The sequence below is a fragment of the Cygnus olor genome, chromosome 1, assembly GCF_009769625.2.
Source record: "Cygnus olor isolate bCygOlo1 chromosome 1, bCygOlo1.pri.v2, whole genome shotgun sequence".
NCBI classification, from domain to species: Eukaryota; Metazoa; Chordata; class Aves; order Anseriformes; family Anatidae; genus Cygnus; species Cygnus olor.
In genome coordinates, this window is record NC_049169.1 from 207691305 (window position 1) to 207716647 (window position 25343).

General features: G+C 46.1%; 1 protein-coding gene across 5 annotated transcripts in view; it reads right to left on the minus strand.

Moving 5' to 3' along the window:
- The window catches only part of FAM168A (family with sequence similarity 168 member A), a 175994-nt gene that overhangs the window by 101311 nt on the left and 49340 nt on the right, over positions 1 to 25343 (minus strand). For 4 of the 5 annotated variants that reach the window (XM_040544662.1, XM_040544658.1, XM_040544659.1 and 1 more), the window contains one exon: positions 23204 to 23304. The gene's annotated coding sequence lies outside the window, so the exon portion shown is untranslated. Of the gene's footprint in view, positions 1 to 23203; positions 23305 to 23592; positions 23732 to 25343 lie in introns of those variants that run through there. The other variant, XM_040544661.1, reaches the window with a different exon arrangement.

Genomic DNA, 25343 nt, shown 5'->3' on the forward strand with positions numbered 1-25343 from the left:
GTTTAAATGTCATGCCCAAGGTGGCCTGGGGCAGGTGGCCTGCTGCCCGCCACCTCCTTTCGGGAGGCCTGTCCTGCGGACCCCCGCCTTTCTTCTCCCCCTCGGTGCTTCCCTCCACACCAAGATGTCCTCGAGAAGTGCTGGCAGCCTCTGCTGTGGCATCCCCCGGGGCTTCTGCTGGATTAGAGCCACTTGCAGCGAGTTGCTCCCACAACATTTGTCCCGCCAGAAGTGACGCAAAGCCTCGGTTCAAGTATTATCGATCGCTTCTGATGGCACCCAAAACTGCACTAAATGCTGCACAATGCAGAGAAAAATAGCACTGAACTTTGTTCCCAGAAGAAAGAAAGGAAAAATTAAACATTGCACAGCAAGGAGCAACAGGCCGAGGCCTAATTTGTGAGAGAAAAAGCAGAAGGGGCCTCATGAGCGACCCCGCAGCACGTGAGGGACCCCCGGAGCTGCCTGCTGCACCCTGTCCTGCCCTCCCCTGCTTTGAGAGGAATTAAAATGAAATGTGGGGGGTTTTAATCCCTCTCTCCGCCTGCAGTAACAGGAGAGCCTGCTGAGAGCCACCACAGCTTCTGGGCACGACGGGGTCCCTGCCTCTGGAGGTGCCTTTTCTTGCAACCCGTCACCTACAGAGGGACACCACAGCGGGCAGTGACGCCGGCTTCGGTACGATTATAAAGCACGGCATCGCACGAGGGTTTTGCCCTTTGTGAAACACTCCTCAATACACACCACAACACACGTAAGGCCTAAGGAAGAGGTTGAAAGCCTCACAAATTGAGGCTTCACAACATCGTTTCAGAGGAGGCTGGCAGTGCCCAGAAAGCCGCCGGAAAAGCAATTTAAAGGTCACTTCTTTGTGAGCGGGGGAGGCGATAAAACCCAGTGGCCTCATCTGTGGAGAGGAATAGGCGATGTGAACAGAAGCACAACCAGGTAAGTCGGGAAGTATTAAAAAATAAAGGAAAGCACTCTAAGGCTCTGGATTTGAGCTCCTGACAAGGAGTCCTAATTCATACTGAGAGAGCTTCAGAACAGCCCATCAACACTTGGCCCTCCCCGCTAACTGGTTTCTTAGATCTGCTGAGCTGTTTGGGCTGAATGAGCAATTAGAGTATAAGAAAACAGATGGCTCTATTTGGCAACTTCTTTGAAAGTGTCATTTTGAGACTAGCCAGGTCATATCACAACTAAATTACTCCAGATTAACTGCTTTCAGACGACCTGTAATAAAGACCTGAAACTATTCAAGGCAGCAGTCTCTGAGACTGCCAAACTGATTGCACCCATTCAACCACCAACATATTCTAACATTAACAACGGAGTCAATTATTCCTCATTAATAGGATATTTAACCATTGTAGAAGAGATGCACGCTTGGCAAACAGGAAGCATTTAAATGATGAGTATGTCCGTTTCTTTTTCCTTTATTTTATTGAACCCCCCAAAATTTTGGCCCTTACAGGGAATTACTGCTTTTCTAAAATACAGACACCATTGGGAACAAATTGGGGTACAGGTGAAGAGCAGCACTGCATGGACTGAGACTGAGGAAAGATAGAGGTCACGTCCTCACAGATAAAACTTTAATTGCTAGCACAAGTCCGTTCTGCAACCCAAGAGCCATAGGCACCCGTCCCTCCCGTCCATCAGACGCAGACACGCGTTCAACATCACAGTCGATAAGAGTCTGGCGGGTAAACACGTGCTCCCATCTCCAACCTGGTTGCAGAGAAACAAACAAGAGCTTAGTGAATAATTCTGTTTGGATCAAGACTTGCAGAATAATTCAGGCTGGAAGGGACCTCAGGCAGTGATCCTCTCTTACCCCCTGTCCCAAAAGGGACAACTTCAAAGCTGCATTAGGTTGCTCGTGGCCTGTCCGCTTGGTGTTCCATTGTCTCTGAGGACAGAGACTCTTGTGTATAATATTAATACAATAGTTATTCAATTAATTCTTATTCTCTTCATAGTAATCTTGGCTCTCCAAGACTGGCAAAGTAGGAAAAACAAGAACAAAATTGGTTTGGATGTTAGGAAAAGGTTCTTCACTGAGAGGTGGTGGGGCACTGGAATAGGCTCCCCGGGGCAGTGGTGACAGCATCGAGCCACCAGAGCTCAAGGAGCATTTGGACAGCACTCACAGAAACAGGGTCTGGTTTTGGGGAGGTGCTTCACTTTTGGTGTCCGAGTCCTTCTGTGGTACCACTCTCACTTTTTGCGAGCAGGTGGCCATATTCTCAGCATCTCCCTGCACTCAGGTCCACTTCCATTCCCACACAGCCGCGTTGCAGGACTTTCTGCTGCCACGTTATCCAACCGCAGTCTTCCACACGTGAGTGCCTTCCAGCAGCCTGGCCTTGCGTCCCCTTTTGTCAGCATTCTTGTTTGAGAAAGCTGTTGTACACGAGGCTCTCTCTGCTGCCATTTGCAGAGCCGTTTAGTTTTCTGTCCATAAAGAAGTGTGTCATCACCCCAGGCAGGGCTGCCCTCAGTACATACCTTTATGGCATTTGTGGACCTGAGGATTTTTTTTGGCTCTGGTCTCCGTGTATTTGAGTCATCTGCAAGTAACTGTGCTGATCCTCGTGGGTCCCTTCCAACTCAGGATTTGCTACGAGTCTAAGATTCTAAAACACATACTAAAGAAAGCTAATACAACTAGAAGACAAATTCAGCCAAAAGCATAATTCTCCCGTTCCCAATTTCAGAAACCAGCTGTAATTTGAGAAAGGACTTGGGATTTTCAAGGCTTTACTGGAATTTGCTCTGAATGATCACTGTTAACTAAAATTTCCACATTACCTCCCAGACAGCACCCTCGGCAGTACAAGGTTTCTGTGTGTTCGCGGAAACGTCAGCTCAGCGCGGCTTCAAAGCGGTCATCGCTGTGCCAGGACGCCCTGTGCTGCTGATGCGGCCACGCCAGCAGCATCGCGGCCGTGCAGCAGAGATACAACTGTTCTCGTGCAGTCAAACCCCAAGGACTTCAAAAGGATTAGACAGAGGTTTGAGCAAAATAAATGGGTGATGTTTTCTAGGACAAAACCAGTCCCGCTGACGAGTAATCGTCATATGTTTCAACCACCGCCACCATTATTTCAACGTCCAATTTTAAATCAAGAATCTGAACTTCCAGCAACACAAAACACACGAAGGAATCTGAAGCTGGTAATTTTATGTTCACTAGATGCCCATTTCATACAAACTACCAGAAAAATAGACGATACGACTGAAATTCACCTTCATTTACCCATCCACACAACCAGACCGCAAGCCCATGACTAATTTCCATCCCAAAGCTGCTGTTGGCAATTCACTGGGGAGTCTGGCAAACACATCTTCCCAAAAGCCTGAATCCTACTTTTGAGTGTGTTTAATCATAGATAGGCCCAGCTGGAGGCAGGGGGTGTGCAATTCCGTTTTTCTGAAAGACGCTAACTGCAATCTATGCAAATTCACGTTTTTAAAATAATTTATAAACGTAGCCTATAATATTAAGTCTTCGGCTTAAGTCCAGCAACTTATCTGATGCAGAACTTGAAGAAAATTGGATTCCTTAACCAGAATTTACCTATCTGTAATCAAATTTTAACAGCAAAATGAATTAAAGATTAAAATTGCCTAAACCAGATTTCAAATGGGATCTCAAAACAAATTTATTCATGCCTTTTTTGCTATTCTAGCTGTCCAAGGCTGAAGGTTGCTGGGTCCCTCTGCCAGGCACGCATCTTGCAGCATTGCCACCAAGAAACTCCAAAGGGCTTCCAGTTGTTAACAGGATCCTGCAGAAGGAAAACCTGATCCGACAGTTCCCTTTTGGAAGGTGATCTGAACCACAGGTGAGACCTCACAGATATTCACAGCTACTCTGGTAGAGGGATTTAACAGCTCTGGGGAAAAGGGAGCCCCCAAAACCATTCTACTGATTATTTTTTTAATATACATGTGCTATTTTAATAGCTAGACACCTCGCTAGGATCATTTTTTAAAAACTGATCCTGCAGACATTCTGTTTGCGTTGGTAGCTCTGAGTCATGAAATTAGTCCTAGCGCTGCCAATGGACCATCACTTAGCAGGGCTTAAGAAAACATGATACTTAAGGGAAAATAACGTTTGGCCTCCATATTTTGCAAGTTTCTTTTACTTTGAAAAAAAGGTTTAGGCAGTTACAAACAGCTGTAGACCACCCAAATTACTGAATCTTTTCCAAGTTCAAAAATAGGAAGGATGGGCATATTTCTGCTTTTAGCATACTCAGTGCTTCGTACCAACCTTATGTCTTTGTACAGCCAGCCTGGCCGAAAGACCTCATTCCCCAAGACACTTCTATTACTAATAACATTACAAATACATACATTAACAACTGACATGGCTACAGAAGACATCACGACATCCCTCAGCCTGGCGTTTTATCAGCTGTAGGCATTTCCCCAGCCTAAAGCAAAACTCTCAGCACCCACAGACTGCCGGCAGGGAGACCCAGCACAAGGACTGCTTTACTCCTTCCCATCACCGTCGCTCAAAGAATGAGGAGCTTTCAGCTACATCGCAGCGCATACTTTAAGTTATTTAAGATTTTCCTTTTCTTTCCCCAGCTTCTCCCGTGTTTCTTCCTCTCTGGCCAAGAGCAGTGGATGGAAACCTGCTCCACGTCCCTGCAAGATATTGGGAGGATGTAAGTGGAAACTCTTTCCTCCTTACACTAGAAGAAATCCGCAATCAACACAAATAATAAGTGGAATTTCTTGTTTCCAAGTGTTTCTGGATGAGTAGGAAAAGAAGAAGGAAAAAAAAATGTTCCAGCTCTCACTGCAACGTATCTGAAAGACACCACTTCTCCTATACCCAGGATCAAGCAAGCTACCATTAAAGCACCGTGTGCTGCTCCTAACTTGGGAATATCGTACACTCCCTGCTTTTTCTGGATTTGTTATATGGCTTTCAATAGCAAGAACTATCTTTAATATGAGAAAAGAGGGCTGAGCACTGTAAATCCTGATAACAAACAGAAATTCAGATCCTTACTGCCAATAGTGAAAGGCTATTTGGGACAGGGAAAAACTGGAATTGAAGTTGTTTGCAAGGTCTTTGAGACAAGAGACACATCAGGTCACATTTTTACAACACGACTTGTCTCGTTATGTCTTAGGAGATCGCTCAGTTGCCATCAGAACCATCTCGTGTATCTTTCTGATGATTCCCACAAACACCTTCATTCAATGCTTGTGCATAAGGCTTTTTGGGTGTGAAGCAACATAAAATGACTCCATCTCAAAACCCTTCATTTCAAAACTAAATTTTAAGATTTTTTTTTCTTTAAGAAAGGTAATAATCTTTTAATCCATGAAGCCCACTTTCCCCCTCCATGCCTCTGAAGCCATGACTCCTGGCACGTGGCCGAGTTTGCAGCCTGACGAGCACTGTCCGCAAGACCTCGTGTATCGCAACCATCGCACCCAGTGAAGGATGCCTGCAGTACTGACAAGTGTGGGTAATTCCCTGGGCCCCTGACCATGGCAGGGGCTGGAATTAGGTGGGTTTTGAGGTCCTTTCCAACCCAAACTGTTCGGTGGTTCTGTGACTCTGTAAGGTCTGGCAAAACCACCTCTTTGCACAAGATCCAATTGGGTTTACACGGGACAAGGTGAACGGTGTCAGCTGTCACAGCAGAGACCAGAGCAGCAAATTCTGTTACTTCAGCAGTGTTTCTTGAAACAGCAATTTCTACTGCATTTAAGAATCGAGGCCACTTTCATCTAATGTCCCAAACCAACACAAATTACGAGACTGGATTTGAGAAACAGCAACAGCCACTAAGCATTGACAGGCACAATGTCACGAAAGCCACAATGTTTTCAACTGTCAGTTCTGTGACCCAGAAATTTGATGCATTCATTTGTAGGAGGATTTTAAAATAAGGATAATAGCATTGAAGAGCCCTAAGTCAAAAGGTGAGAAAATGAAGGACAACAGGCTCTGCCTGCCATCCACCTGAGGAGATTCTGCACCAGAGCCTCCAGAGGGAGGAGAAAAGCACAGTGGAGAGGAGAAAGCTCACTAAAAGACAAGGATATGGGAAGAAAACCCGTCAAAATCCAAACCAAGCAAAGAACAATCTAGAAATCTACTCCACATCTATTATTTTTCAAGTATAGAAAGATTAGGCATCACCAAAGAGCTACTGGAGAAATGCAAAACAGGAGGAGTAAAAACAAACTAGAGAAAAATCAGTAAATCCAACAATTGTTCACTAAAAATTCAGGAAAAAAATTAGCATGACTTATCCAAAATATTTATTAAAATATGCTATCTTATTCAAGTCACTCATTACATAACAACAGAAGAACAGAAGACTTGTATTTATCTTTAATAAGCGTATTAAGGATTATCACGGAATTACCCAATGACTTATTTTGCGGGAAGCAAAGTGGCTGTAACGAAGTACGGCCCTACGACACTCACATAAACAAACACAGCGAGGGAAGCAAAACAGCTCAGACAAAATCCCTTGATTGTGGCAATACGGGAATGACTAGAGTCCAGAAGTGGGGGGGCAGGAGGGTGACCTCAAAAAGCTATTACCAAGAGCCCTAGCAAGACACCACTAAAATCTAAAGTTAAGGATTTAAGAGGAAAAGGGATGGTCGTGGATTAGGAAACAGCTAAGCTATGGGAGACAGTCTAGCATTAAACATCAGATTTTCGTGCTGCCAAAAGGGGAACAGCAAGGTGCTCCAGGATGCCTTACAAGGACCATCAGATCTTCGTGTGCGGCACTAAAACCAGGAAAGAGCGGAAGAGATAAGGCAATATTTGCCAAGATTAAATTATCTGTAATCAAGTGGAGTCCAGGAATTCAGGAAAATGTCCCTGCGGGCTGCCCGGTGCTGGATCTCGCTGCCCTTGGTCGGGGATTCAGGCTGCCGCTCCAGCTCACGCACGGTAATCCTGCCACATGATGCTGCAGTACCTCGGCTTGGCACGGGCGGCTTTTTGTTCTGACAACAAACACAAAAGGCTCTTTTTCAAAGAATTTCGCAAATAATTGCTTTTCTGAATATGGAGATGTTAAGCAACGCTGACAAGAAGCGGACGAAGGACGTGGAAGGCAACATGAAGAAGCCAAGTGTCACCGACCAGAGGGGCTGCGTAACACGAGGACTCCCTGCCCTCCCACCTTCCTCCTCCACATCTCCTTTTCCACCTCACGTGGCTGATGAGACGAGTCGCATGCTAGGAAAAAAAAACAAGGTTTTGTACGGGTTTAACTTTGAGAGAAAAATACCATATATGAGAGCGGTATCTTGAAAGAAAGGATATGAGAAATGAAGTTAAATGCCACTATTTGCCCCCCACGTACTGCAAGAATAAGGGATAAAATGCAACCAACTTTTGCTCCAGGTCTGACAAATTCGCTACTGAACACTGTGGACAAAAGCTTTGTGAGATTCAGAAAGAGAATTGCAGTTTGAAAGCAATTCACATGCACAGACACATTTTAAAGGTGAAAACTCTCAAGGACTCACACACACCAAATAAAACATCCTAAAAGGGTCTCCCAGAAACAGCTCATTCCGAAGTCACTCCTGATGGGGCTTCTTCAGTCTGCCATTGAAGGCTGTGTTTTTATATCCACGCAACAAAATTCAAGTGGCTAGACGAAGGACCTATTAAAAAAACATGTTAAGCATTGCACTTGATTTTTTTTTCAGAAATCAGCAGATTTCTGCACTGAACCTCTTGCGAGGTGGGGAGGAGCAGCAGAGGTTCACCCCTCGCACCTCTCTGCCCCGTGTCCCCACATGCTCACACGTTGCATCGCCCAAGAGAGATGGGGGAAAAAGGAAATGGGGGACGTATTGTGCAATCTGATCATTAACATTTTATCCATGTTTGCTCAACAGGCTGCTCAAGCAAAGGCACTTTTATTCCCTTACAGTTCTGCCCTCCCGAAGACACTTATTCTGAAGATTTTTGCAGCTGTGCCTTATTCTTCAGCACAAAATGAGAACTGCCCCGGCTCCTTTAGCTTTGGGAGGCAGGAAAACAGCCTCACAGAGCAACCCAAGCACCTATCATCATCACATACCAGGCATTTCCAAGTCTAAACACCGAATTTGTTGTTTTGATTGGGTTGTGTCACTGTTGAGAAGATAACACGAGCGGACGGCAGCATGTGAAGCGCACATTTGGTTATCATAAAATAGATCCGCTCCAGCCAGCCAGAACCAATTCTTCCAGAGGTGAGAAACCCCTTCTCACATGCATTACCTTTATATTTTAATCCCCCTGCTTTAAATTTATCTTCCCGCAAAAGGCAGCTGAGAGCCGGTACGCCTGGCTGTGGCCGTTCTTGGCTGAGCGATGCAAGATCGCACACCTCACGTTTGGGTTTTCTTCTTTTTACTACCACGCCTATTTCACAGGTGGGATCAAAGAAATTAAAAAAGGATGGACATGAGATGACAAAGCTAAACAAAGCTAACAAGAACAGAAGGGAAGAGCTGAAGCAGAGCAACAGAGAGGAGGAGGAGCTCAGCCCACAGCCACTGCGGGGCATGCGGCACGGCGAGGGCCGCAGCTGCGAGGTGACAGCAGGAGCAACACCCGCACGGGTTTCCTTTACAGACGCACGTATCCCCACTATAAAATGGTTTAATGAAATAATCAGGAGAGAAGGAATGCTTTTCCTTCCATCCGACTGCCCACCGAGAGCCCTGGGCAAGGTGCTCCAGGCAGCCCGCGGCCTCGGGTCCGAAGCAATCATTTTTTAAAGCAATGGCAGCAGCCCATTCCTACACGGCACTCAGCTGGGATCCTGCAACCAGACACAAAACCTTCATACAAATAAAAAAATGTAAAGTTATTTTTTCCCCCCAACAAATTATTTGAAAGGAGCAAAAGGATTTTTTCTTTCCCCTCAGAGCAAATTGTATTGCTGTTTCGGGAGAAAAAACTTAATACATATTTCCTCTCATGTAGAAAATACTCCGATTGCACTACAGAGACCCATATTTTGCTGATGCACTTCCAGCATAAAATAACACTCAGGAAAATGAATTTTAAAAACACAAAAGACAGTAAAATACATACATTAGCAGTTTTGAATACCTACACCCACTCGGCAATCCACAGGGATAAACCCAACAAATTCATACGCTTGTTAATTAGCTCTTATTGCCTGCCACATGTACAAATGAACAGCATTCCTGCCACCACGGCAGTAATCTGCAGTCTGAACGCGTTTTATCATCGCATCAGCTGCAGCCACCGCCACCTCTGACAACAACTGAACGGCTTGGCAGAGTGCCTCAAATTACTGCCGACTAAAAGCACTTTAAACCGTCCTGCTGGAGCTTGACATGACAAATAAAGCGATGATTCATAACCGAATTACGCCGAGACGCTGGGGAAAGGCTGCTGCCGAGGGGAGCTCGCCGATCCTCTGCGCTGTCGGCCGGGGCCGAGGATGCTCCAGTGACACGCCGGGGCCGTAAATCAGGCAGCAGAGGAGCCTAAACGGAGGGAGGCATTAAGGGAAGCCAGCGACTGTAAAATAAGCTGCAGCAGTGGCATGCGGGCCGTGGTCTTCCTATCCGACATCATTCCACTCGATTACTTTCTGTAGTCTGCGAGCTTTCTGCCTATAATCCTTTTTAACTCAACAGGAGAGCTGATGACCCATTCTGCAATCCTGGTAACACCTTCTACCAACATTAAATGCAAAATATTTAGCAACCCCAAAAGAGTACCCCCAAGAAACCAAAGCAGAGACACCATTCTATCCGTTAATTAATGCCCATCAAAACCTTTAACGAACTAACAAAAAATAATCCTCAAGTAACACCTGTGAAACAACCCTTGCAGTCCATCAACAAGCCATTTGACTGTCAACATTTGATGAAAAGGGTGTTTTTCAGTCCTTTTCCAGGCACTTTTGCTAAAGAAACACCTTTCAAATCCATCCTGCGCATAAACAAGGCAATACCACCTTCCTATACCACCTTCCTAAATGCCAAGAGATGCCGCGATCACTCCCGAAGGGCAGCAGACTGAAAGCCCCCAGTTCACCAAGCTTCTGTCGCTGTGGTTAGAGATTACGGGGTCAGCAGCAAACCCAAGGACTGGGTTGATTTCATCGTAGCTGGGAGCAGACGGGGAGAAAGGCAACACACTCACAGCCGTAGGGAAGTACCAAGGCAGGACCTGAAGGAACGGGGTGGCAGAAGCAACGAGGCCAAATGAAGAGACCAAGATTAAGAAATGACATCGAACTAGAAGGGGACCTTCAGAGTCTGAGTTTGCAAAAAAACAGAATAAAGACGTGTTGCCACTTGGCCTATTTTTAAGTCCCTTCAGAAACAAGACCGCTGCTTAAGCTACGATAAAAGATCTGTCTTGCCCAGCTTTTGGAGGACCCTGGATTCGAGAAGTTATTTTATGATTAGCTTTCCTTCCTTCAGCAAGATTAATGTCTTCTCAGTGTCCCCTCTAAGACAAGATAAATAGGATTCTGGCCACCCAGAACAGGTTAAAGCCAATGCACAATCCCTAAAGTCATCATTTGATCTATAACACTTGGTAGAGTTTCTTATAAAGAAGACACATCCTAACTGATTAAGGATCTTATAATAAGCATGTGTGTGTAACAAAGTCATTGCCAACACAGGCAAGACTCTCTTCATCATCCCTGACTTCACTCATTTAAATTTTCAGTATCTAGGTGACACTAGTGGTCCAGACTTCCCCCATAGAAAATTGTAAGAAACTTCATAAGCAAATTCACCCCATTTTGACATAACTAGGTGCTTTGCTTTTAGGCAGCAAAAGTTAGAAGAAGTGCACTCCCCCAAGATTGCCCTGCCACTCAGACCAATGTTTTTAGAGAGAGAAATCTGGACAGAAATATCGCTGACAAAGTTCTACATACATACGGAACAAAATGAAAGTGCAGTTAGTGACGTACAGCTCCGCTTCGCTTTTTGAACTTGTCATCTTGACAGTACGCTGTCTTTTTTTTAACTAGAAATTACATGCTCAGCTGTGTACAAGACACAAAACACAAAGTCTCTCCTTGTCTCCTGCTGTGATATCCAAAAATACTGACAGGCAAAAGGCACGCACTGAAGTGCCAAGGAAGATGGCCTCAAGTTTGTGCTTCTTCTCCCCGTTTACATTTTTATTATGTCTAACTGCAGCCTTCCAGCACCTAATTCACCTAGTTACATTTCTTCTTCTCAGAGCATCTCACTTCTGGTTTGCAGACTCATGCCAGACACATGTCTCGGTGTAGGAACGGGATGGCCAGCACCTCCAAGGATCCGATGCATCCATCCTCGGGGAGGTTGACAAACTGGGAAAATCATTTCACATCTGCAAGAGAATCCAATGACTGTTTTGACTTGGAGACCACTATTTCCATACTTCAACACAAACTGGGTAGTAAATAGGGGCAAGGAACCTATCTCCAAGTGAGAACATGGGGCAAAAAGAACTTGTGATAACGTTCTTCAGGCAACTTCTGCTCTATAGCAATTTTTCTTCAATTTTCCCAATATTTTTGTACCTGGCTTCTTCTTCATTATATAGCTAGACCCCATCCAAGGTTAACTAGGATCCTAATGATCTCTCATCAGCTAAACTTGCCAGCAGAACACTGCCAAAGAAAAAGAAGGTCAAAACCTGCCATTAACAGAAAGAAAATTTCAAAGGACCAGGAAACCAGCTGTTTTTAGCTTTTCCTTCTTAAAAGCTGTAGCATGTAAGGATCCACTCCCCCACTAAAAAGCTGTACGATGTGGACCCCAGAAAAGGCTGCTGCAATAGGCAAACCATACAAGCGTAAACGTTTAAGAGCAGCTGGCACCTGTTGTGTAATATCTCATGACTGAATACAGCATTTGATACGAAAAAGAGCTTTTAAATCACAAATACTTAGTCCACACACCACGAGGGCCACCAGCCAAAACTCACTGCATGTCATGTCCTTAACTCTGCTCTCCAGGGGCACAGGACTACTCCCAAATCGCACACTCCTGTTGTGCAGGATTTCACCCGTCTAGCAATTGGAGGCTTCGGGGACTTTTATGTGGGATGAAAAGGAGAAAGAGGGAACCCTCAGCCTTAAATTACCGCATGTTAAAGCGAATAAAATCTTCAGAACACCAATGTCTAGACAGCGCCGACTTCTTTGTCTTCGGGAAGAGGGATTAGGACAGAAAACTGGCTGCGCCATTCCTTGGTTGATATGAAAGCTCGAAGACAGTTTGGGCTAAAGGCTTGGCAACGTTCCAGAAACCACTTTACTACAGGAGAACCAAAGAAAAGGAGGTCTGTAAGGCAGGAGAGTAAGATTTCTGCCTAGCAGTCACAGCAATTAAGGAAGCTGTCTTGATGAAGGCGAAGAAACATTGGAACAGGACCCAAAGGCTCCAAAGAGCAGAAGAGAGTAATTCTGAGACTAGGTCAAGACTCCAGAGGGGATTACCTTTCCAATTCGAGACTTAATGCTACAGACATGCCTCGAAAAGCTGACCAGAGAGATTGTGCTGATACCACGGATGACCCCATAACGTCTGTATGCTCAAGCGCCAGTGAAGCATCGAAAGTGAACGCTGAAAAGTCGGCGAGTTAGGATCAAAAGTGACAGAACTAAAAAGCCTTCTCCTTCCTTCCACTTATATTAAAAAAAAAAAAAAAAAGCTAAATATTTTGTTTACCTGGCATTTCTAGGTAATTAAACATCTCAGCTTGAAAGCAGCCATCTAATCACAGATTTCTGGAAGAAGCACAGAGTGGACCTCATAGGATGTTTTCAAAAAAGAGGGCTTCTCCTCCTGGATTTGGATCAATTCTACCGTCATTTGAACTTGTTTTTATTAGGCTTCCATACGACTCCACTCCCTCAATTACCCACTACCTGAGCAAGTAACAGCCCCAATTATATCTGTCAGAGCTGAAATAGCCGGAGAGGTTCTTCCAAACAAAATCTGTGCTATGGGACTGCTGGATAAAAGTAGTCTAATCGAATCCTATTGGAAACTTCAAAGACTCACTTCAAAGGGTTACTTCAGCAAACAAACCAGCTGAGTCAATTTAATGCTTCTAATAGTGGGAAGAACCACTTTCTCCAAGTGGGAAAGGAAAACAAACGAGCCCCAGCTGATGTGCTCGTGTTGTCCTGGCCGTGCCGCACGCTGGTGGTCCTAGCACACTGGGTTTGTTCCTAGGGATCTGCTGACTGACAGCAATAAACAAAATCGAAGCTCAAAAGCTTTTGTTCACAGCCAAAAATCTGTCTGCTGAACGAGGCGGATACTGGCAGCTCTCTGCCCCAAGGATTTAGGGGCTTTCAGGAGGGAGAGAAGGGCATGGGGCTCTTGCCAGGGAACGGGAAGGCCTTTACCTGTCAGAGCCTGAGCTCGGGCCTGGAGCACTTTGTGTCTTTGCCAGCTGGGAGCATCGGCAGTGACTGCTCTGGATCAAGGAGCTGCACTCTTTACCCTGCATCGAGCATTAACGATGTTATCAACTGTAGCAGGAGAAACAAATATGGGAGCCAAACAAGCTGACAGATCTGTGAGGGAAGAACCAGTGAAAGGAAGGGGTGGGGAGCTGGGGGTCGGCCTCTTCTCACAGGTAACCAGTGATAGGACCAGAGGGAACGGCCTCGAGTTGTGCCAGGGGAGGGTCAGGCTGGAAATGAGGAGACATTTCTTCTCAGCAAGAGCGGTCAGGGGTTGGGACGGGTTGCCCAGGGAGGTGGTGGAGTCCCCGTCCCTGGGGGTGTTCAAGGCAAGGTTGGACGTGGTGCTTGGGGACATGGTTTGGTGGGTGACATTGGTGGTAGGGGGGTGGTTGGACCAGGTGATCTTGGAGGGCTTTTCCAACCCTAATGATTCTGGGATTCTATGATGTCTGTGTGCTGCTGAAGACACTCCTCATCTCAGTTTGTCCATGTTTGCTGTTATCAACTGAGCTGTTTTAAAAATGCCATGCCAAGGTAGCTCCAGTTTCCCTGACGCATGGAGGACATTTCCAGTTCCGTGCTCCACAGTCCTCCGCAACCACATCTCAAGGTGCATATTTGGATTCTAGGTTCCTTGCTCTCCATATTCAGCCATTCAAGCACAGGATTTCTTCTGGGATATAAATGCACTACAGAATTTACCAAATCAGTTTAATTAAAATAAGTAGACAGCTCCCAACCAACAACGAAAGCAGGGCAGAAAGGGAGAGCTCCCTCCAGGCTGTCTAAGACCTGTTATAACTGCTTCCAAATCCTGCCACCAGTCCTCCCTAATCCTGCCTAATTAAACCCATTAAACACACAATGATGGAAATTCAGTTTTCACTACCCTTTCCTGAAGACAAATGGACAAATTGCCAAGCAGCACGTCTTGGTTTCAGTTTTAACAGGAAAACAGTGAGTAAATACACCGTCCAAGAACCTTAATGTAGGTATTTTGAATGGATAAAACACTTCTGAAATAACATGCAACTACCCCAGTCCTAACCCTCACAACCCTACCTCACCACTCAAAATACTCTTGTACCTCTTTCCCTAGAGAAGCAGCTGTAAATATAACAGGAATCAGATCAATGACAAAAACAAAACACAAAATAGAAAACAAGGAGCTCCTTTGTTTTCCCATGGCTTTGTTTCTCACATTGATTGACTTTGGTCACAAGCACAAACTCAAAACAAAGCTTCTCCTGTGGCTGGGCATTTATGAGACATCCCTGTAGATTTTCCAGTTTGTGAATTTCCAGTGTGTGAATTCACTTTGCCACCTTACCCACCACCAGTCAGCTTACAAAAAGTCCTCTTCCCTTAACCTGCAGCAACATTCATGAGATCTGGAGGAATCCATCCACCTCTGAAACCTCTCCACCCCTTATCAGGCTTCCCAAGTTTGCAGAGTGGAAATGCTCACACAGACAGCATAAGGCATAAGTCCAATCTCCACTGGATATCATGTTTTAAATGGATTACAAGGCTCATGGAAAAAAAAAAGCACCTTCTTACAAAGAGACAATCCCATGACTTCTGGCTCTTCTGTCCTCTGCCTGCTGGTCCTCTTCTGCCTTGCAGCATTCCCTCCATCCCTGTTGAAGCCTAGCTTTTCCCCAAAACACAAAGAAGTGAGCCCAATTCTAGTTCCAACCCCCCTGCCATGGGGGGTTGATGATCTTTATGGTCCTTTCCAACCCAAGTCATTCTATGATTCAATTCCTAGTTCACATCATCTACTGTAAATTACGAGCTTCCCAGGAAAGGGGAGACATCACGTGCACTGTCTTACACTAATAGTCATGAGCAAACACAATACCTGAAGCAAAAGCATATGCTTTAAACTTTCAGAAGTGCAAATACTGCAGAGATGACAAATTTTTTATTAACGTCTAGCTGAGAAGGCAAGGAGAAATAGCTTTTAGCAGAAACCTCAGCCTGCCTCATAAAAAATAAGCCTTCAGCTATTCCTAATTTTCTCCTTTGCCATTACTTGATAGCAGAGGGGGAAGGAACCACTAGAAATTGTTTACACTGTGTAAGAAAAAGCCCAAACAATAGGAAACAATGATGTTAATGAGCAAGAGGATGATACTCAGCAGGCAACCGCTAGCAAAAATCCTCCAGGAACAAAGACTAATTTGGTGGTGGAGCCACACATGCAATTGCCAGCAATAGCACAGGCACTGGGCACCCCATGCTTTTTATTTTAATTGCAACATCCCCTTCTGAAAATGCTTCTTTTTGGCACCTGACCATTTCCACGACAAGGGATGTGCTGCTTGGGGGCACCACGGGCACGGCCCCTTCGCCGTAGGAGCTCCACGAAGGGTCTGGAAAGCCGTGATATCATCCTGGGTAGGCAAAACCTGACGCTTGGTTAAATGTTCGGAGACATAACAATTTGTGCGGCTGTCCAATTTTTAAATTACAACTTGCCAAAAAAAGTGAAAAACAATCCCAATTTGTCATTTAACAAGTAATGCAGGTTCATTTCTAACCCCGACCCTTTATTGGACCAGACAGAATGATAATCACAACTCTTTGCAATGGCTCTTTGTTTTCATTTTCCATGACAGCCAAGGAAGACAAGCCATAAATGGATTCAAGCAAGGATTCTGAACAACAGAAAAAGTATTTTAAAAAATCCCAAATCCCATCCTAGCGTTGCCTTACAACTTTGCTAAAGTGTCAAAAATCAGAGGTCCATTTCCACCTTCACTAAATCTCAGCTAGGTAAAAGAGAAGGGAATTTTCCATCGGGTTGGAAAAAGGTGGCACCACGACAGCGAAGTCCAGAGCTCAGCAGCTTTCGGCCACAGTGCCAAAGGTAGCACAAGGACATGTTTTGAACGGTCCTCCTTAGGTTTAGGAGCTGGGCACGGGGACATCCCAAGAGAGGTGAGAGCTCTCAGTGTGCCTGAACCCCCAAAGCCTGGAGGTTCTTACCTGCCTCGACCAAAACCAGTGCTCACACCTACCTGCAGAGAACGCCTGCAGCTGCTGTGGGGTTTCTGCTGACGATCAACAGTGAGGGGAAGGAAATTACACACTATTAGGCTTTTAAAACTGCCAAACCCTGAAATGACCTACAGAGAACATCAGATAACTTCAGAGGGAAGACACCATTCACCCCAGAGGACAGCAGCGTGCCTGTGCCCGAAACCAAAGGCACTTTTTGCCCAGCTGAGGAACCTCAGGTGCATCCCATCACTCCCTCTCATCTAGGACCCAAAATCCTCTGTGAGTTCCGACATCCAACAGTGGGAAAGGCATAGATTTTCCCAGGTAGGTGGATATCTGCACGTTTAAAAAGCATTTTTGCAGTGGGTCAGCATTACCAGCATCACGCCAGGCGGCTGTTACAGCACATCCTGCCGCGCAAAGGAACTGGAGGCAGCACTGGAAATACCGCTGGGCAAGTGGTGCCTCCTTGATGGCCAGCGTTAGCCAGTTGGGATGGAAACGCAGTCCAGCCTTGAAGTTACATTCTTTTTATCTAGCAGTTGGTGTGATAATATCTTAGGAAGAAGGAAACTTTATATGGGCAGTGGGATATCTGAATTCAGAAACATAAACCAGAGGCAATTATCACAATTCTGCCTTTTTTCTTGGGAGAAGTGGGGGGGGTGCAGTCACGTATAATTAGGGAAGGTCTACACAGACACTTTGCCACTATTTCAATTAATTTTCAAACTTCTGTATGGAGAATAGATGTGCAGAGCTGAGTCCTACAGAAACTACCCTACACTGGTACACACTCACAATTACGTGGCATTTCCAAGTAAAAAGCTCAGGCAATGCTACGACTTTTAAATTTCTATTTCCATTAGCCTGTTTGAAATGGGGAAAGGTATGGGGAAAACCAAAAAACATCAAATGACACAGTGATACCTGTACTACGGTTTACAACACTTCCATTACGTTGGCATGCTGCTGAAGCACTGCACATTGGGCCAACCCGAGGACCTTGAGAATATCATTTCCAAGGTTTACCGAGGTGCCCACAGCTCAGGATAAACCCTTTGGTATCGTTACTGCAAATTAAGTTATCACACCCACGAGTTAAAAAGAACATTGCTCTATTAAAATATATGTAAAGTTCTGGCCAACTGCTTTACAACTTTATTGCTTATAATTGTGCAGGGCTCTTGCTCTTCAAGCCCAATCACTGTATTTCACACTAAACCCTAATTATACAATCTAGCATGAAAAAGCCAGAGATCCAGGCCCTTTAACAAGCTGAGGCAAAATCAAAGGCCCACAAAGGGCTAAATCAAAAGCTGGCTCACACCAACTCTATTCTTTGTGCAGTCAACCAAGACTAATTAATGCTTTTAATGTCAGTTTACCCCTTTTGGCACTATAAATCAGAACACGCAGCTTTTAGGAGTTAACAAAAGAATCCGTGAAAGGTGCAGCTTATTAACCAAACGCACAAATTCAAACGCGCTTAATCAGAAACAGGTAGATTTAGCAGCACCATACTCACCGAGCAGCATTATCTGCAGGCTAGACGCAGAGAACACCCGTCGAGCAACACAAACAAGGCTGGCACACCGGGAAGAGGTGGTAAATTATACATCTGAGGGAATCATAGAATCATAGAGTCAGGGAAGGACTATAGGGAAGGACCACCAGCTCCAGCAGGGCCCTTGTGAGAGCAGAGATGTGGAACAAGCGCGGTGGGAAGAGCTACGGAGAGGTGTGGAGGCCGTGCTGAGTGTCCCACGTCGACCTCGTGGCCACAAAGCCTTCGAGAACTGGGAGCGCTTCCACACAGCTCCAGCACGAGCAGAAAAGGGGCGCTCGAGCAGATCCCCCGCCATCACCTACTTGGCACGGCCCCTCCATGTTTTCTCCATAGCATGCTGCTCTCGTTTTGGTGTGGCATCTGAAGAGATCTGGTTGGGGTTTTGTTTCCTGGAATGCATGTCTCCATTTTTGTGTTGGTTTGGAAGTCCGTGACTCAAAAGCCTGACGCTAAATGTGAGACCAAAAAGAAGCCAGGGCCACGAACCCTTCAACAGACACACATATTTTTTAAGAAGCGATATAGATAAAATTCACTTCCTAGGCTCAAAGGAAGAAGAGACCCCAACCTCATCTATCTGGCTGAGCAGACAGACACAAGTTTTTTGGGGCACTCTGCTCCTACCTCGGGGCAGTAGCTATAGCACACTTTAATATGCCACATAAGCTCAAAGATCAGAAGTAGGAATTCAGTCCTGAGCATCCTGGAAAGGCTGGTGTCAGAGATCCTCTCTGCTGCTTTTGTCCATAAGTCTTATTAAAACCTTCCTCTGTTTTATAAATCAGTTTTTGACACTGGATTTTTTTCCCCTTGTTCTGGGAAATGCCATCTTCCTAATGATGTCTCACTCCCTGTCCCTCTAGCTGCAGGCGCAGCTGATGTTCGTGTCGTTAGCTGGTGAGCGACTGCCCCAACATACCAAGGCAAAAACATTTGAAAGACAATTTCTTAAGGACATAGAGCTGAATAAGGAAAGTATTCGCAAGCATGCTTCATTGCATTCATGAAATTCATTCATTTCAGATGAAATTCTCTTCATAAATTCATCATATTTTAGGGTACAGGAAAAGGTTTCCCTATGTAACATATCACAGCGTACTTCAGTAAGTACTGGAGAGGGGTTTCCCTGCCCTTTGCTGACACAAACAGCATTGCAACATCGTCCAGAAAGGAACAAAAGTCTTTTCAGGAAGTGAAAGTTCCCATGAAGCAAGGATGGGCAAAGTAACCACAGGTCCCAGAGCCTCCCACACCTTTATTTGCGTCTGCCATGGGAGAGAGAAGAAAGGGAACCCCAAATCCAGCACCTTCAGGACCTAGCTGCAGTACATTTAGGAGAGCCTCGCTACTGCACGACTCCCAGGGAGCACGGGATGATGAAGGAGACGAAGCTCAAGAGAAAGAAGGGTACCTACATTCTCCACCACCTTCCAAGAGCATCCAACTCTCCTGTTTCATCCATTGATGGTTGGACCAGATGCAGCTGCTCCTGCTCCCTGCAAGCATCCTAGCCAGGTGCCCAAGCACATCTCACGCTCACCACAGGGTCAGTTACGTGGTGTGGTGGGACAGGTCGCTCCTCTGAGCTGCCCTCGCCACCAAAGCAGAGTCCCCCAGGACAGAAAGGTGCCACGTCCCTCTGAGCCACCACGTCCCTCCGAGCCACCACGTCCCTCCGAGCCACCACATCCCTCCAAGCCTTCCCTCTCAGGAAGGTACATCTGGAACAGCTCCTCAGTAAAAGCTCTGGAGCACCAGGCGAAATTCCTGAACACCAGTTTATGCTCCAGCTATGTGCATGGCACTACAGCGTAGGTACCAACACGCTCCTGCCTATGTTTCCAAGCCACGCAAATCAGCGGCGTGCTCCTAGCTCAGGCACTTCGATGGGCAGCGTGTCACGGAGCACGCAGGAACACAGTAAAATCCCCACAACGGGTGTAGACTAGATAAAAGCTGTCTTTTAGAACAGTGTTCCAACTTAACAGTGTTCCAACATGACCCATTTCCCCCCAGGACATCACCCAGAGGAAAGAAGGGAACACGAATCGCTGTCCTCAGTGTTAGAACCACAGAATCACAGAGTTGTAGGGGTTGGAAGGGACCTCAAGAGATCATCGGGTCCAACCCCCCTGCCAAAGCAGGTTCCTTAGAGCAGGTTGCCCAGGTAGGCGTCCAGACGGGCCTTGAATATCTCCAGAAAAGGAGACCCCACAACCTCCCTGGGCAGCCTGTCCCAGTGCTCCGTTACCCTCACCGGGAAGAAGTTCTTTCGCATGTTGGTGCGGACCTTCCTGGGCTCCATTTTGTGGCCATTGCCCCTTGTCCTGTCCCCACAAACCACTGAAAAGAGGTTGGCCATGTCACTCCATCTCCCACACTTAAGATATTTGTAAACATTGCTAAGATCCCCTCTCAGTCTTCTCCAGGCTGAACAGACCCAGGTCTCTCAGCCTCTCCTCACAGGGGAGATGCTCCAGGACCCGTATCATCTTTGTGGCCCTCCACTGGAATCTTTCCAGGAGATCCCTGTCTTTTTTGTACCAGAATGTTAGCTCAGCCATGAGCAAGGGACAGGGATCTCGCTTCCCTCCTCCAACAATTATCAGGTGTCCCATAGGATCCCACCGCCCTACACAGCCTGGCTCTACAGAAACCGTCTTCCATATCGCACGTACTCCCAGGAGGACAAGAGGACCCCACAGACCTGGCACAAGTGGTCCCAAGACTCAAGACCAGAAATTTTCCAGATGAGATCTGAGATTTTGAGGTGAAGTAAGCAAATCCAGGAAGCCCAAGTGCACCTAGCCACACGCCAAATTCCATGCAGGCACGCTGTATAACAACAGCCTAATGTAAAAAAAAAAAAAACTTTTACACCAAACCAGGCTATTGCACAGATAAGTGAAGCATTGTTAGGTACACACAGACTTTCCACATTACGGTTAACTATTTATTTGCTGGTATTCCCCTCAGGATTTGGCAGGGGAAGGGGACGAGGGGTTATTTCCCGAGCAGGAAATAACCTAACCTAAGTAAACCAAATTAAGAGGTCAGGCGCACACACACCAAGAGTTTGACTGAATTTCTTCCGTCTTTTGATTTCTGAGCACTTTTTACCGTCCTGAATCTAAAGTGTGGAGGCTCAGCCCAAGATTGAGACACCCAGAAGTGAATCTCTGAAGCAACTGGTGGAGGCACTCGGGCAGGGCAATTCCCCACCGGTCTGGAGGAGACAGCTGGTGGCTCGCCAGCCAGATTTCCCCAGGCTCCATCAATTTCTCTCCCAGGATATTCACTGAGCCCACTGGGAGCTCAGACACCCAGCGCACACAAAGCTGAAGATTAGGCTTCTTAATCTGGAGCTGAATCGGACAGAGCCACAGGACAAGAAGCTCTGTTTCTCATACGAAGCCAACGCTTACCTTACTCTCATTTTGAAAAACATCTCGTCTTCCTCTTCTTCCATCAATGCCACTGTCACTTTTCTAATCTCTCAGCAATTCAGTCCCCACCCCTACCTCCGCCCTACCTTCCAGTCCTCCTGCAGCCCTGCAATTCTCTTTCCTTGCCCTGCAGAAGCAGCACAGCCCCATCTGTGTCTCCTACTATTTTGTTAAGGGGCAGTGGGCAGGAAAAGGGGACAGAAGCAGCATCAAGGCCCCCTTTTTCCCCACCTTTATCCTTTTTTCCAGCCTGATATTCAACAGAAAGGGGCCCATCGTTGTTGCTGCTAGAGGATTGCCAAAAGCAAAGTTTTTCTGAACAGTTTGGCACTTTCTGTCCCATCCCACCTGAGACGTGTGGAGTTGATGAGGGTGGGAAGAGGAAGAGCCAACGGTCTGGTTTTGTCCATACCCCAAAAGCAGGCATCTAAATAGGGCAGGCTTTTCCCCAGGATGGGCTGGAACACTTTTGCAGGCTAAAATATTTGGAAAATACGGACAACAGCACGCGTGAGTGCTTGATGCATGCGTAACGCAGTGGATCCGAGAGCGGGGAGCATCCATCAGCACCGCTGTCATCTGCCCGCAGCTGGTTTTCGGCAAATCTGCCTTGAGTGGGAGCAGAACACTCAGCGGGTAGCCTGGCAGTTTATGTTACTAAGCAATCAGCAAAAACATGGAAAAGGGGGGAAAAAAAGATGTCAACCCTGTGTTTTTTGTACTTGTGCAGGAGAACAGCTGGATTGGGTCAGGCCAACACTTCGGCTACCCCAGCATCTTCTGTGCAGCAACAACAGAAATGAGAATACCTCGGGGAAAATGCAAGCACGGGGCAGCCGTACCATGACACTTGCCCAGCACATTTTCCAGCCTGTAACGTTGTGCAGCTCAGGGATTTCCTGAAGTGGTGTGCTCATATTTAATAGCTAACTATATATCATGTCATACCTCTATTATAACACATCTTCTTATACGTAAATGCCTAGAGGACCTGACCAGTTCATAATGCTAGACATCAAATAAAAAAGAAGTAGTTAAGATAGAACCTGCCCCAAACAATTTACAGACCACATGACACTACAAAGTTTCTATTGTTAAAACCTCTTTCTACCTTTCTTTTATGAAAGGCTGCAATATAAGCTGTTAGGAAACTGCCTGCAGGCAAATGATAGAAATTTATACCAGGAATCACCCCTTTTGCCAACCCAGCAGCAAACACAAGCAGGATCTTTTGCCTTCTTTCTAATACAAAACAAAAATTAATTATTTACTAAGATGATATTAAGACTAAGAAACACTAAAAAAAAGCAACCCTCTCAATTCTTTACAGGAGCAGCATGTACCTACTGTGCGTTCTATTCCAGCCTGCTGATTACCTTGGACTTATTAACTTTATAAATCAACACAATAAAATGCACTAAGCATACTGCAGTTCCAGTTTATGCATTTCTTGACCCAGAAATCACATAACTATAAAATCTAATGCGATCCTGCACATAAGTTCATTTAATATAGACAAGGGTCCAAGCCACACCAAACACCAACACTTTTTCACCAGTCTGCACTTGCTGTTGCGGTTACCCTTCCCCATCCCCTATTCCCCCAAATCTTTTTGGTCTGGGAGCTGTTTGGAGGATGTTTAAACCAAAACACGACCGTTCAAGGGCACCAGACGAACACGAATCGATCGATACCTCTCGTGGACGAACTTCCTTCGGATGGAGACAATCCCGACGGTGATCTGCCTAGGGCTGCGGGGCAGTGGGAGTCTTCACAGCATTCCACAAGTCCTCAGCTGCAAGAGAGAGAGAGGAGAGGGGTAAGGCTCCGCCAGCAAAGCCACCGGACAGAAAGCACGGATGCAGAGCTGCAGGATACGAGGAGGAAGAGGACAGAGCCCCTAAAAACTCAAAGAACAGATTTTCCAGTGCTACAGGTACAGGACGAAACGCGGCACATTTTCAACATTTGCATCTTCCATCAAAGCAAGGCTCGGCACCTTCCCACAGGGACACACTACAGCTCCAGGATCTGGGGCAGAAAACTTGCACAAAGGCTCCATCACCTTCACGTCCTTCCTTACCTGACATCCTGCTGCAGATTTGCATAGAAACTAGAAACAAACAGCATCAGGAGCAGATAAAATCACAACCAGGGTCTCCTCAGCTTTCAAAATGGAGGAAAGAAGGGAATCTGATCTTTTATTTAATTACTCGCCAGCCAGCTATTTGTCAGGATTTTAGACTAAATAGGTTTTGGCCAAACAAAGTTTTACACGGCTCTCCAACACCCTCCCTTCTCAGCTGACACGGAAACTCGGAGAACTGAAAATGAAACAGCTCAAAACACAGCGCAGAAAAGGCTCACGAGCAGCTCCACATGCTTTCTGCATTATGCAGAGGAACAGAAAACCTACTGTTCGCAACCCAGGACCCGTGTGCCTTGCACGGGTTGTTTGTTTTAATCACCCCAGGACCGAGAGGTTTCCATTAAATCCTTTTGCATTATCACTAACCATCCTTCCAGCGTTAGCTTCCATTCACTCTAAAAACAGTCTCAGGGGGAAAACGGGCACAGAATATTGATATCAGCTCCAGTAAAATTTTTACTGCAGTCCCTGGGATCAGCTGCTACAGGAAAAAACCACCACGCCATCCGAGATGGCACCGAGGAACCAAGTCAAAAAGCTGGGGCTCCCACATCCAGATCATCCCAACATGGTTGGTACCACGTTGGTGGGATCCATCTGCTGTGCGGGCACTTTCCTGCTGTATTTTCACCTTATAACGAGCACATTCGTTGCTTGGAAGTTCATCGTGGTTTTAGGGTTTCTGATTTGCCTGTCTGGCCTCCCAGTTCAATGGGTACCAACCCTAAAATACATCAGCAAGCAGTCTCCAGGAGGGAGAAAAAAGGGAGAAGTGAATTCCAGCAGAAACGGCGACTTGACAAGTCTCATCACATCAAGCTCTGCAGTGGCAAATTAGTCTCTCTTTGAGCACATTTTGTTCTCAAAGTAGCCTCAGTGCTTCAGGAGGTACCAAATATAACACAGCCCCATTTTAACTTCCTTCCAGGAATACACACACTCATTTATCAAGAAGACGTGGGCTGCAGTTTCAGTTCCAAAAGCTCCAGTAACATTCTGTAAAATTAAACAAATGACTTCTTTTGTGGCAAGAAAGAAAAAGAAAAAAAAAAAACAGAAAAAACAATCTGGGTCCTAGCAAGCAGGGAGCAAGCCACCCCCGAAGCCTGCAGTTCCTCCTCCATCCTCGAGCCATTTTCTGAAAAGCTCCCTGCAAGCTTCCCACCAGCTACGGGGTCAACAGGCCCTCTTCCCACCGATTTTACACCTCCAATCTAGGGGTGTTCAAGGAAAGGTTGGACATGGTGCTTGGGGACATGGTTTGGTGGGTGACATTGGTGGTAGGGGGGTGGTTGGACCCAATGATCTTGGAGGGCTTTTCCAACCTTAATGATTCTGGGATTCTACGACTCCACATCTGACTTTCCTTGGCTGGGTTTCCACCAGCCCTGCTCTGCAACTTGGTAAAGTCCTTCCGACTCAGCAGAGTCACCCTTTTCGGTGTTGGGTTTGGGGTTTTTTGGTTCTTTTTCCTTTAGTCCTTTTCTGCGTTTTCTTGACCAGCAGTCAGAACGACGAGGCTCGTAATAACTTCATGCTGCTGCTGCTGAGAGCAGCTGATGAGCTGCAGGGAGATGGGGGCCGTCCGTCTGCCTACGCACACAAAATATCACTGCCCTCTCAGCTTTCAAAGAGCACTCACAAACGGTGGGAATTTAAGATAAATGGTTCAAACGAGTACTAAT